Source organism: Carlito syrichta, unplaced genomic scaffold (assembly GCF_000164805.1).
Source record: "Carlito syrichta isolate Samal-C Ts95f unplaced genomic scaffold, Tarsius_syrichta-2.0.1 Scaffold306754, whole genome shotgun sequence".
Classification (NCBI taxonomy): Eukaryota; Metazoa; Chordata; class Mammalia; order Primates; family Tarsiidae; genus Carlito; species Carlito syrichta.
The window spans coordinates 15,931-29,774 of record NW_007250850.1 but is presented as its reverse complement, the minus strand read 5'-3'; the positions used below and the strand labels follow the sequence as shown (position 1 = coordinate 29,774).

At 46.0% G+C, this 13,844-nt stretch overlaps 1 pseudogene; it reads right to left on the bottom strand.

Moving 5' to 3' along the window:
* Positions 1-8,808: 8,808 nt before the first annotated feature.
* Positions 8,809-10,160, bottom strand: LOC103265690 (annotated as a pseudogene).
* Between the last annotated feature and the right edge of the window lie 3,684 nt (positions 10,161-13,844).

Below are 13,844 nucleotides of genomic sequence, written 5' to 3'. Positions count from 1 at the left end.
AAGGGTTTATCTTTTTCTTACAATTATAAAGAATTATTTGTATATTGGAGTCATTATGAATTCCCTTTCCAAAGAAGACCTCCTTGCCCTCAGACACACTAGTTTTCTATATTTCTAATTTTATTTGGTGCTTCTGTTGCAAAATTTTTTTACATATTTATGTGTCAAACTTTTACATAGTAGATTTTGTTCTTTCTGTCTTTGACATTTTAATTTAAGCCCTTCCTTACTTCTTAAGATATATTAATAATCTTTTAATTTTTTCTAGTATTTTTATAATTTTAATACCCACAAAAATTTTTAGTCTTTCAAGAATTTGATTGGGTATGAAATGTGACGTTCTATTTTAGCGTTTTCCTGTGATAATTAATCAGTTTGACCTAATACCATTTATTTAATAAGTCCTTTCTCAATCATTTTAAGTACTGAAAAATTGTAATCTGATTTTATATTTTATAGGGGAAATCTATTATTACTTTTTTCTGTGAAACTCTTCTTAAATATTTGCATGCATTTATTTTATAGATAATTTTTTTTTTTGAGTTGGAGTCTTACTCTGTCACCCAGACTGGAGTGCAGTGGCCACTCCCGGTCCTGCTGGGCTCCAGCGATCCTTCCGCCTCAGGCTTCCAAGTAGCTGGAACTACAGGTGCGCGCCACCATACCCGGCTAATTTTTGATTTATTGTAGAGATGAGGTCTCGCCAAGTTGCCCAGGCAGGTCTTGAACCCGCAAGCTCAGGCAATCCACTCACCTCAGCCTCCCAAAGCAAGGAATTATTATAGGCTGAGCCACCAATCCCGGCTTAGATCAATTTAGAATTATTTTCTCATGGTCCTCAAGTTAAAATTAACATCTTTATAAGAGTAACTATTCCCAACCGGGAATGTAGTACTATCTCCATTTATTCAGTCTTTTCTTTATGTATTGCAGCTAAATGGGAGGGTTTTCAGGATGAAGATCCTGAATGTGTAACTTTACATTTATTTCTGAGGACTTTCTGATTTTCATTTTAAGTTATTATTCTTGTACTGGTTCTGGTGGTTTTGTTGGTGGGTCTGAAGTCCCATGAGTTGATCTGCTCATTGGTGCATTTCCAGAACCTGCCAGCATTCTTGACTCATGGAAGCATGTGATATCTACTGCTTGAACGAATGAATGAATGAACAAACAAATAAGTGAGAAAGTAGTCAATTTTCTCTTATATTCCCTAACAAGTTATTGATTACATATAGGAAAGCAAAAGGAATAAGAACAATTGTGTACCTAACACCCACCAAAAATACCATCAGAAAGTCTGCAACCTGAGAATCAAATGCTTAAAGCCTACATAAAAGGAAAGAAACACAACCTCTATTACACAGAAAACTCCTTCAGATCAGAGAAGATACAGGAAAAAGTGGGCAAAGGACGTGAGTAGGTCATTCATAAAAGGAAAGAGAAAGGCAAGTGGCCAATATCTCTATCAGGAGAAAATAAAGACATCCAGATGAAAACAGTAGGAGCTATTAGTTGTACCAATCAGATTGGCCGAGATATTAAAGTCTGACAAAAATCAGTGTTGTCACAGGCAGAGAAGCAGGGAGTTTTTCACATGATTTTTTTTAAAAGGCAGCCAACAAGGTTATTTATTAACATTGACAGCCATAAAATAATAATATTGAATGAAAAAATAATAGGAGGTTGAAGGCATTTACTATAACAAAAAGTCACAATTTCCTGCTGCATACCCAGCCCCAAAGAGACTGTCATGTCCTAAGGAGAGAGGGCTCTGGAACACTGTGGCAAGAATCAACCATCATGATTTCCTCAGTTCTTTAATGAGCATATACCCATTTACTCAAGTGCTTACACTTTGGAGAAAAAGAATGAACTCAGATTGTGCAAGGACTATTGGGCCCAGGGATAGACAGGGTTTTAAACTGGGACACTATAAGCAGAGGATGGCCTAAAAATACATGATGTTAACATTTAAACACTCATCATCAGAGAAATGCAAATCAAAACCACATTGAGATACCACCTGACCCCGGGAAGAACGGCCATTATTAAGAAAACAAACAACAACAGGTACTGGCGAGGATGTGGAGAAAAAATGCCTCTACACTGCTGATGGGAATGCAAACTAGTGCAGCCTCTTTGGAAGGCAGTGTGGCGATTTCTGAAAGAACTAGAAATTGACCTTCCCTATGACCCAGCAATCCCCCTACTGGGTATATACCCAGAGGAACTCAAACCATTCTGCAAAAAAGATACCTGCACACGAATGTTTGTTGCAGCTTTATTCACAATAGTAAAAACATGGAACCAACTGTGTTGCCCATCGAATCTGGACTGGATAAAAAAGTGTGGTACATACACACAATGGAATATTATGCAGCCATAAAGAACAACAAATATATGGACTTTGCAGCAGCCTGGATGGATCTGGAGTCAATCATACTCATCTATCACAGAAACAAAGAACAGAGGTCCATATGTTCGCACTCATAAGGTGACCTTGAACAATTATAATGCTATAAGAAAGCGATTGGCAGTTGAGGGAAACTGTTGGGGGGGTGGGATTGGCAGTTGAGGGAAACTACTAGGGGAGGGAGGGGCATACCTCATTAACAGGGGTATCTTGCATGATCAATGTTTGTATACCTAACCCTGAATTGCACCCCACATCTTTACAATAAAAATTTTTTAAATATATAATTAATAAATAAATGAACTGACTTGATTAACTGATGCTGCTCTTTCAGTCATTTAATATCAGTTTTATCTCTATCTTAATTTAAATCTTTACTCTTCAAGCAATTGCATAGAAACATACATTTAGAAGAGATTAATAAAACCAGCTGTCCGGAGGCCATCTGCTTAAACAAAGGATCATGCCTTGTTTTCACACGAATCTGTGTCATCGTGAGTTTTTTCTTCCTTTATCTTCTCTTCCCTTTCTTTTTCCTTTTTCCTTTGGACACAAATAAAACGAAAGTGTTAGTTGCAAACACTAATGAACAGCAATTGAGAACAGTGGAGGGTTGGTTACCATTTGTGTGTCCAGAAGTTTCTATGACCTTGATCATGATACTATTGTTAATAATTCATGTTTATGTTTATGTTTGTGTAGGAAAATTGGATCAGCTGCATTTCTTCTTACTGTGGCTCATGAGTATAAAAGATCTCTTCATTCAGAACTTAACCTGGAACCCAGGCAGCAGACTGCCTTGGTGGGAGCATCCAGGCTTACACAGGGCAGGCAGGTGAAAATAAGCATCCTAGAATCCCACACACGTGCAAAACCAGTCTGCATTTCATAACCCTTTTGTGGTTTGGAAATGGCCATCGCTGATTTTCTCTTCCTAACATGTTTCCCTGACAGCCGGGGTGAGATACCTTGAGACCTTCGGACACCGGAGCACTCTCGATCACAAAATGGCTTCAGAAGAGCTCCTGCAAATCGCACCCTGCCTAGAGAAGGTGCCAACTTGCAAAGCGACTTGACTTGATGTGACTTCAACCCCCTCCTTCGAGGTAAATAACTAACCAGTCCTACAGAGGAGAGCAAAAGGCACAGGGACCATCTATCCGGTCTGTCCCCTCCCACTTCATGCAGCAAGTGGTGGCACAGCTTCCAGCTCTGATACTCTCTGCAGACGTCCCCTCGCAGAGGGTCAGTCATGGCCCTTCTAACTCGAACCATGTCCCAGAACAGATACTGGGGGTCGTCGTCTTTGATGTCTTACCTCACTACCAACATTTTGAGGCCACAGAATTCTTTGTGATGGAGGCTGTCACAAACACTGTAGGTGTTTAGCATTCTTTTCACAGTGGAAAGATGTTTTCATTGACCTATTTGCATCTTTCTGTCAGTTTAGGCATCCCTGGCCTCTATAAACTAGATGCTATGAGCGTTTCCTTCTCCCTGATTGTGACAACCAAAAATAAGTCCAGACATCGCCCAATGTCCCCTGGGGGGCAGACCTGTTCCTGGATAAGGACCATGGCTCTACACCAAAAATGATTTGCTGAACACATTTATGGGTAAAGCCTATGCTAGGTATTCTTGAAAGGAAGAGAGAAAGAGGGTGAGGGAGGTTGAGGGCAGAAAAAGAGAGGGAAGGACAGAAAGAGAGAGAGAGAGAGAGAAAATGAGTTATCCAATATCTCAAGGCACCCACATGTCAAACAGGACGCTACCCAGACATAAAAATTCAGCAAATGTTCAATATTGTGAAATTGCTTTTCACATTCAAAATAAGTCAAAGGTCACAACTTTCAACTCCTCCTTATCCAAAAGATAGATAACTTTAACACCTTTCACATAAACCCTCGTCGAGAGACTGACATCCTACCCAGATCCCATTAACCTTGCAAATTGGCTTTTAAAAGACAGGACCAGAAGCCAAGGGCACCACTTTTCCAATGTCACCGATGCTACAACTTTTTAGAACACTAAACATTTTGAATGTCTGTGTCCTCTAAAAGATTTGTCTCCCAGGACTACTGCTCATCTTTGGAAGGATCTCATTTTATTTGAGAGCACAGAAAGGAGCAAGGTACTTTGTCCAATGGTCACAGGAGCCAGAGAGGAAGGCCTCTGCATGAGGGCAGAGTAGGGCTGCAACTGGTGATCTTGGCACGAACAGCCCTGTGCTTGGCTTAACGCTCTGTGGCCACCATCTTGAAACTTAATTTTTTTTTTTAAACAGGAAACTCTACGTTTTTTTTTTTTTTTGGTTTTTGGTTTTTTTTTTGCACTGGGCTCCACAAATCACATATCCAGTTCTGCTGAGGAAGAACATTTACTCAGGGGTACTTACAAACCAAAATGATCTCATTCGCTTCACTTGAAATTGCCCCTTCCTCTCTTCCCTGACTACAAGCATGAGATTCTTGGAACAGCAGCAGTAGCAACTACAAGTACATCTACGGGGCACTTACCATGGACCAGGCACTGTACTTGTGTTTGCACGAGGAGGGACCCCAAAATATCCAGAATTTATTTACAAAAAAAATTGGGCATTTATTCTTACACATTTAAACTTCAGTCGTTGTCAAAGGGCTCTCCGTTTGATGTAGTGCACCTATCAAGACACTTTTTCTGCTGCTCAAAGCAGTTTTTGAACTTTTCAGTTTTGATGTCTTGGACTGTTCTTGCTGTTTGTGGTGTCACCTCTTCCATGCTGACAAAACGTTTCCCTTTGAGGACTTCTTTTCATTGGGGGAAACAAAAATAAAGTCGCTTGGGGTGAGATTGGGTGATTAGGGAGGGTGAGGCATGGGGGCCATGCCATTTGGGGCCAAAAAATGCCAAACACTCAGTGTGGTGTGGGCAGGTGTGCTTGAAAATCGCCCATCATAAAATGGGCAAAAGCACTGAAATCTCCCCCCAAAGATTCACTGAGGCCAAATGAAGCCTCTCATAGCAACACTAGCTGGGTACACTGATGCTGATGGGTTCCATGAAAGCTTATCTGGTGGGGGAAGCCTGTGTTCTAAGCAGACCCTGCCCTCCAAAAAATAATTCCATTTTTTCCGGGGGGGTCCCCCTTGTATATCTGTTATACCTCTGTCCATCTTCACAGCATTGCCACAAAATAGTGCACCTGCCTGTATACACACAGTCCTTCCTCTGAGTCCTAAATGTGCAAAATGCATTCTTTCAGATACTGAAATGTCTGTAAAACTTATAATAGCCTGCAATAGCTTGCTTAATATAAGTAACTACATTTTTGTTAAAAATCCTCCATCTTAGCTGCTTGCTACCCAGATATACCACACACACACACACACACACACACTGCGTGTAACTAAAATAAGTACCTTGTACTCACAGACCCACATTCCTACTTCCCATATACTGTTTCTCCTGACCGTTTGGAAACTCCCTAGCCACAAGTCCTGTGTAATTGTATGCTTTGTTAACTAAATGCTACACCTTGCAAAACCCCATTGTTACATTCTCATATTATAAGCCTATATTTCGTTCGTGAACTAACCAAGGTAACTCCATTGTATAATAGTCCTCCCATCATGTCTCCATGTAACTGCCCTAATTGTTCCAGTCACTGGCTGTGCCTGGGACATAGAGCTAATCAAAACTCCCTAACAATCAAAAGTTCCCATTTTGGCTGCTAAGTTGCTGTGTATCCTTGTGCTTTTTGCCTTTATAAGCCCACTGCCTTCTTCACTCGGGGCCAAGAGCCCTTTAGGACAATAGTCCACTCTCAGTCGCTGGCATAAATAAAGGACTCTTAATTAAATTATCTGCATAATGGCAATCTACCTTCTCGCACTCTGGTCATAACAATACCATACTGGGTATTGTTCAAACGTCACTCGTGAAAGGCAACTTGCAGGCCCTTTTCTCATTCACACTTCACATCCAACTCATCGACATGTTCTGTGAGCCGTTTCTAAGATACTTCCAGGATTTGACCTCATATCTCCTTCATCCTTGCCCACTCAGGTCCAAGCCACCTTATTCCTTGCATGGATAACACCTGTTCTCAGTGAGATCCTTGCATGGGTAACACCTGTTCTCAATGAGATCTGTGCATGGGTAACACCTGTTTCTCAGGGAGATCCCTGCCCAGGTAGCACCTGTTCTCAGTGAGATCCTTGCATGGGTAACACCTGTTCTCAGTGAGATCCTTGCACAGGTAACATCTGTTCTCTGTGAAACCCCAGAGTCCCTTAAACTCTGAGTGCAATCATGTCTCCCCACTTTCTGTTGGCTCCCACCTCACTCAGGACAAAGCCCTTGTGGAGTGCAGCCCATGGGACCCTGCAAAATGCAGCCTCATCCCTGCTGCTGCCACCTTGCTGATGCCACTCCAATCCCATTGGCCTGGTAGCATCTCCTCAGAACCAAACGAAACCACCAGGACCCTCCTTCTCTCAGGTGTCCACACAGCATATGGTCTCTCGTGCCTCCTGTCCTGCTCTGTCTCTCTATACCATTTCTTTCCCTCCTAGGCAGCTCCGTGACATCCATGCACCAAAGATGGCTTCCATGCTGACCCCTGGACTGTGTGTTTCCTCCCTGTGGGCTGAGATCATCAGCTCAAAAGCCTACAACTGCCAAACTCAAATTTTTATACAACCAGTTATTTAAAAAATAGCACAGACCAGCAGATTCTTAGCCCTTTGGCACCTGCCTGTGTTACATATCCCATGAAGCTTCAACTGGCAGCCGATTGTCACAGCTGGTTGTGCTGTGGCCCTCTGAGCCCTCTCACCCAAAGTCCTTGCTTCATGACACCACTTCTACACTGTAAGCCCCCTTTCTGATCCCGCTGTCCCCTGGTTTTCCCCTTGTCTTCCTTCTCTCATGAATAGTGACCTCCTAGCTCTAAACCTCTGGCATGGGACTCCCCTTTCATGCAGCCCTACCCAATGCCACCCAATAAATCTCATGGTATATTGCTGCCTCATATGGTCACATCTTTCTCCTTGATCGACCTCCAGATCCCTAAATTCACCCTCTACAACAAACATATCCAGTCTGAAGCCCACAGGTCACGTGTGGCCCAAGACAGTGAGAAACGCGGCCCACAAAATTTTTTTTTTTTTTTTTGAGTTGGAGTCTCACTGTGCCACCCAGACTGGAGTGCAGTGGCCACTCCCGGCCACTGCAGCCTCGACCTGCTGGGCTCCGGCGATCCTGCCGCCTCAGCCTTCCAAGGAGCTGGAACTACAGGCATGCGCTACCACACCCGGTTAGTTTTTGATTTGTTGTAGAGATGAGGTCTCACCAAGTTGCCTAGGTGGGTCTCAAACCTGCAGGCTCAGGCAATCCACTCACCTCAGCCTCCCAAAGGCACAGGATTACAGGCTGAGCCACCGAGCCCAGCTCCACAAAATCTTTTAACAGATATGTTTTTTGCGTTTATTTTCTTCAAGACCTCATACATAGTTCCATCTTTGAAGTTCACAGTCAGGCCTTAGGCCTGACCTTGCTTTTGGGCAGGACATACATCTGTGAGCACCTATTTTCCGTTCCGAAGCACACCAAGGGCAAACTTCGAACAAACACTTCCGACGAGCACCTTGAGAACTCACTCAGAATTTTGACCACTCCCATCAAGCCAGACATTCGTCGATTCAGTTTTACAAAAACAAGGTCACGTCTCCCACCAGCTTTATGTTGTCTTCATGTTTCTAAGCTTTATAATTAAAAGTATAAAAAATAAAGTCTTATTATGTACATAATAATTATGTGTATAACTATATTATATATTTATTTATATAATGATGTGTGACCCAAGATAATTCCTCTTTATGTGAGGTGGCCCAGGGAAGCTAAGAGATTGGCCATCTCTGCTCTATGACACAGCACCTTTATATATTTTCTGTCTCCCCTCCATGTCAGTTTCAGATCACAGGGACTTTGTTTACGGACCACCTCCAGCCCCCGGAAGGTGACTTCATATTACTAGCAGGTATGAGAATGAATGAATCATCACTATTCTTTAATTCCCTTTCACCCAGTCCCATTGTTTTAAGAGTGTAAACTTCTTTTTTTTTTTTTTTTTGAGTTGGAGTCTTCCTCTGTCACCCAGGCTGGAGTACAGTGGCACGATCACGGCTCACCACAACCTCAACCTCCTGAGCTCAGGCAATCCTTCCACCTCAGCTTCCCGAGTAGCTGGGACTATAGGTGCGAGCCACCACACCGGGCTCATTTCTCAATTTTTTTGTAGAGACAAGGTCTCACTATGTTGCCCAGGCCAGTCTTGAACTCCTGGCCTCAAGCAATCCTCCCACCCCAGCCTCCCAAAGTGCTGGGATTGCAAGCATGAGCCACCACGCATGGCCCTAGTCCCATTTTTTTTTTTTATTGTCACCTTCAATTTTATTTATCACTAAAAGGATGATGGTTAGAGTTCCGGGGATGCCCCATGCACTGGCGTGAAATAGCAATGCTTTCTTCTCAATAGCTTCACTACCCCACTTTGGTACAGCTGCTAAGAACCACGTGATGGTAAGAATTACCCACCATACACTGCCAGCCATAGTAAAAAAATAGAGTACCATAAAAAGCATGGTACAGGCTTTATTATGAGATCCTTGTGTCACTGTGGAAGCCTTATACTGTGCAGGGCTAGATGCATTGCAGGTTACTCGATCCCCAAGCAAAAATCCAATGAAGAAAATTAGTGATGCCATCATGCAGCAGACTGCATAAAATATAATAGCCCTCTCAGGATAACGGAATCTTGTGACATCAATCAAAAAAGTTAAAAAAGTAAACAATGTGGCAGAGAGGCAAATGATTGAAATCAATCCTATGAAGTAGCGTGCAAAGGACAGTTCTTCTCTCCTAAAGTACATATTTGGACAAGGAGGTGAACAATCCCGCACGTGCAAAAAAGAATAACCAAAATCAGGATCGATTTTCAACTCTCAGGGACACCAAAAACCATAGTCCCTCTGCACGGCCGCCGGGGCTCCTTCAGTCGGATCTCCAACTAATTCAGATCCACAAGCCGAGGATATGGCTCATCACAATCTGGGAACCTACTGCATCCCATATCTTCAGGCCAAGAAACATCAAACATTTCCATGAGTTTTGAACACTCGCTGTAAGCCCGCTGACCCAGCCTTCGACAGGGAAGTGTGACATGTCCATATTCCATACAAATAGGAGCATACAGTGCACAAAGAAATGGCCGGAAATCCCGAGAACAATCCAGATTCACCATAGGATGGAATGGCTCCATTGCTAATGCTGCCGTCTGTTGATCGTAATGATTCAGAAGATTAGGCATGAAGGTTGTATTATAAGGCAAATCTTGGCACATCCTCAAGGTAATAGGTTCACAAGAAAACAAACTGTGCCCACCTATATGCTGCACAAACATAGTCAAGGGCCAGAGATAGAAGACAATCCAACTCAAAGCCATCCTTCCTGGATGTAAATGAGATTTGAATGAGCAGGCCCACTCAATATGTATTCCAGATCTTTACACACCTGCAGGTCTCAGCTCAAAAGTAACTTCTTCTGTATCTTATTGATAGGTCTTCAAACAGTAAAATGCTCTTCACACCATAAGAGGTTTGCCAGCTTGGTCCCACAAAAGGCATTTGTTTTTTGGTTTCTCAATATGGGAAAACGACATCATCTTGTCTCTTCTTTTCATTTTATTACATAGGGCACATTTGGCCAACATATCGAGTTGATCAACCACATTCCCAAGCCACAGATTCCATCTTAGGAGAAGAGTCATTTCTTCCTGTGGTCGAAATGTCTCGGATCTCGGCGCCCGGCTCCACGCGCGGGGGCGGGCGGGGAGAGCGGGGGTCCCGGGGGTCCCTCAGGTGTGGCGCGCGGCCCGGGGAGCGAGCCGGCGGGGGCGCGCCCCCAGTCCCATTTTTTATCCATTCTCATCAGTGCCTTCCAAGCATTGATTTTCAGTACCTTCCGGCGTCATCAGCACCTTCTAAATCTAAAGCTGATTTAAGATGGCAAAGTCTCACACAGCCCGCGTTGCGGCGGGGCGAGGCGAGGGAGTTTGCAGCGGGGAAGCCACGCCCCGACAATGAGGCTGGACTGCAGTCCACCACACACCACTCCAGGGCGGGATGTCCACCCGCCCTCTCGCCACGCCTGGCACACGTTCTTTCATTAAGATCGAGAGTTGGCCAGGCTCGGGGGCCCAGCCTGTCATTCCAGCACTTTGGGAGGCCGAGATGAGTGGATGACCTGAGCCCACGGGTTCAAGACCAGCCCCAGCAACTAGGCAAGACCTCGTTTCTACAAAAAAAAAAAAAAAAAAGATTGTGAGTTGGCAGAAGAGAAATGTGGGCTGCTCCCACACAAACCACGTTGTCCTCGATCTGTGACACACCTGCGACTCTGACCTCAGCACGGCCACGCTACCTCTCGGCAATGTTCCCGCAGACACAGGCAGGCCTCATCCTCTTGGAGAAGGACACAACCCACCTGTTATCAGAGAAATGGACGAGCGGGCGGGCATGTGTTTCCTAGGATGCGTGGGAACACTTCTGTTAGTCTTGTGTTGTGACCAAGTCAGCGAGAAGAAGTCACACCAGCAAGCTGAGTTTAATTAATTATGAGGTTTTTTCTGTTTGTTTGTTTTTTTGAGTTGGAGTCTCACTCTGTCGCCCAGACTGGAGTGCAGTGGCCTCTCCCAGCCACCACAGCCTCGACCTGCCGTGCTCTGGCGATCCTTCCGCCTCAGCCTTCCGAGTAGCCGGAATTACAGGCGTGCGCTACCACGCCCGGCTAATTTTTTTGTTTATTGTAGAGATGAGGTCTCGCTGCCCAGGCAGGTCTCGAACCCGCGGGCTCAGGCAATCCACTCACCTCAGCCTTCCAAAGGCGTGGGATTACAGGCTGAGCCACCAAGCCCGGCTGTGACAAGCTTTTATAGGTAAAATTTGCAGTATTGGCTACATAGCAACTTAGTGACCCTAGCAACTATTAACTAACAACTTGGCAACCCGAATGGGAACTTTTGATTAATTTCATGTCCTAGGTATCGCCGGTGCCCGGAAAGTCCCTGACTTCTTCCAACAAGATATAGTTTAAGGTCGTTATATAGAGACAAGGTAGAAGAGTCATTGCACAATGGAGTTACCTTGGTTAGGTCACTAACAGAATACAAGGACAAAATATGAAAATGTAACAGTGGGGTTTTGCAAAGCATAACATTTGATTTCAGTGAACAAAGCATACAAGTACATGGAACCTATGGCTAAGGAGTTTTGTGACAGTCAGCAGGAAACGGTCAGCAAGACCTGCCCAAAGGAGACAAAGCTGGGGGTCTGTGGTCGTGGGAACGTTACTGTAATCACACGTAGGCATTGATTCTTAGGTCAGGCAGGCAACTAAGATGGAAGTTTTAGACAAAATGGAGCAAGCGGGTTGATGCTATTATTTTGCTAGCAATTTGATTTTATTAACTGATCTAGCTCATTTCAGTTGCTGGCAGGCGTTCCTGCATCCCTCACTGCTCTGGGAAGCGTGTTGAACTCTATCCCGTGCCCATGTTGGGAATGCGTAGGAGAAGCCCAGTGAGACCACCCCTCCCTCCCCACCTCGCCTGGAGGGGGAGACCCTATCCATGCCTCCTGGATATGGTGTGAATCACCTTTTAGAAGAGCATAGTTGTGGCTGCAGTCCGCCTGGGCAGACACCAGCATCAGCCCACGCCTGGCTGGTTTCAGTCATTCGCTCTCAAGGTCACACCCTTGACTTTCTCCTCCCTTTGGACTTTCCCCAAGGGCATCCAGTTCTGACCGAGACCCCCCTTGTCCACCCACGGCATCCACCCCTCCATCAACTCCCACTCGGCCTCCTCACCTCCTGCCGGGGCCTCCCAGTGCCACCAGACCATGTCCTTCCCGTGTCTCGCCCACACCATCTCATGCTTCCTCTCTTCCTTGTTCCCATGCCCTGCACTCTCTGGGGACACAGGCAACATCGAGGCCAACTCCTGTCTTGGAGTTGTAGGCTGCTGTCCCCTCTGCCGGACGGCTTGTCCCTGCAGCCAGAGGGCCAGCTTCATCACTTCCTGCGAGTCTTTCAGGAGAAGGAGGGCTTCCCCGAACACCTCCTTTGAGGTTTTAAGTCACGACTCCCTCACCACGGCATCTGATGTCCCCATTCTGGTGTGTCCGTCCCTACACACACACATGGCCACCTGGTGTTGCATGTCACTCACTGTTGTCTTGCTTTCTGCTGACATCCTGTCCACCTCCCCTGCCATGATTTCGGAAATACTGGAATATTTTCCAAAGGCGGGGTTTTTTTTCCTGTTTTGTTCACAGGTGTGTTCTTGCCTCTTGAAACGGCATCAGCACGCAGTAGACACTCAATAAACATCTCTCTTTTTTAATTTTGTTTTTTATTTTTTAGTTGGAGTCTCACTCCGTCTCCCAGGCTGGAATGCAGTGGCACACTCACGGCCACCTCAGCGCTGACCTGCTGGACTCTGGTAATCTTTCCAAGCAGCCAGAGCTACAGGCACGTGCTACTGTGTCGAGATAAATTTTTTTATTTATTGTAGAGATAAGGTCTTGCCCAGTTGCCTGGGCTGGTCTCGAACCCACAGGCTCAGGCCTTCCACTGGCCTTGGCCTCCTGAAGTGCTGGGATGACAGGCTGAGCCGCTGAGCCCACAACATCTCTTAAATACATAAGGTCACAGGGCCCAGGGCCCAAGGTCCAAGGTCCAAGGTCACGGGGGCCCTCGTTCTAGGCTCAGGGGCGCCTCTGCCTCAGCAGTTCCGCCTCCCACGACAAATGCTGCTGCCCTTAATATTCTCCTTCTCGTGGCTCGGTGTGGCAGCTGCACCTACTTCGTAAGGAAATGCAGAGGAGAACGGGGCACCGGCCTCCAGAAGTCCCCTCTCTCCGAAGGCATCTCTGCTTCCCCCCAGCCTCCAACTCCTCGGCCTCCGAAGAAGAGGCTCATGGCCTCCCTTTTGGGGCCTGGCTTTGGGGATGTGCCCTCCCTGAGGAGGGAGGGGGCCCCGTCCATTTTCTGGCAAACAGATGGAGTTGTCTGCACCCCCCCGGAAGGAAGCCTCCTCCCCTCGGAAGAGCCAAGAGAGGGGTCCTGCGCTCCCCTGGGGGCCAGAGGGAAAAGCCCTAGGGGCGAGCTGGATCCGGTTCCGAAGGGGCGTGGGAAAAGGGCAAAAGCGGGTCGGCTGGGGGAGCGGGACCTCGGCGTGCGGGGAGCTCGGGCCGGAAAGTGGGGCAAGGGGGCAGTCGGGGAGGTGGGAGGTCCAGCACAGGGCAGGACAGCCGAGGCCAGACTCCCAGGGAAGAGGCAGGCCCGGGGCTCTGCATCTCTTCTCCGCCTCCAGGGTGGCAGGGGCCCAAGG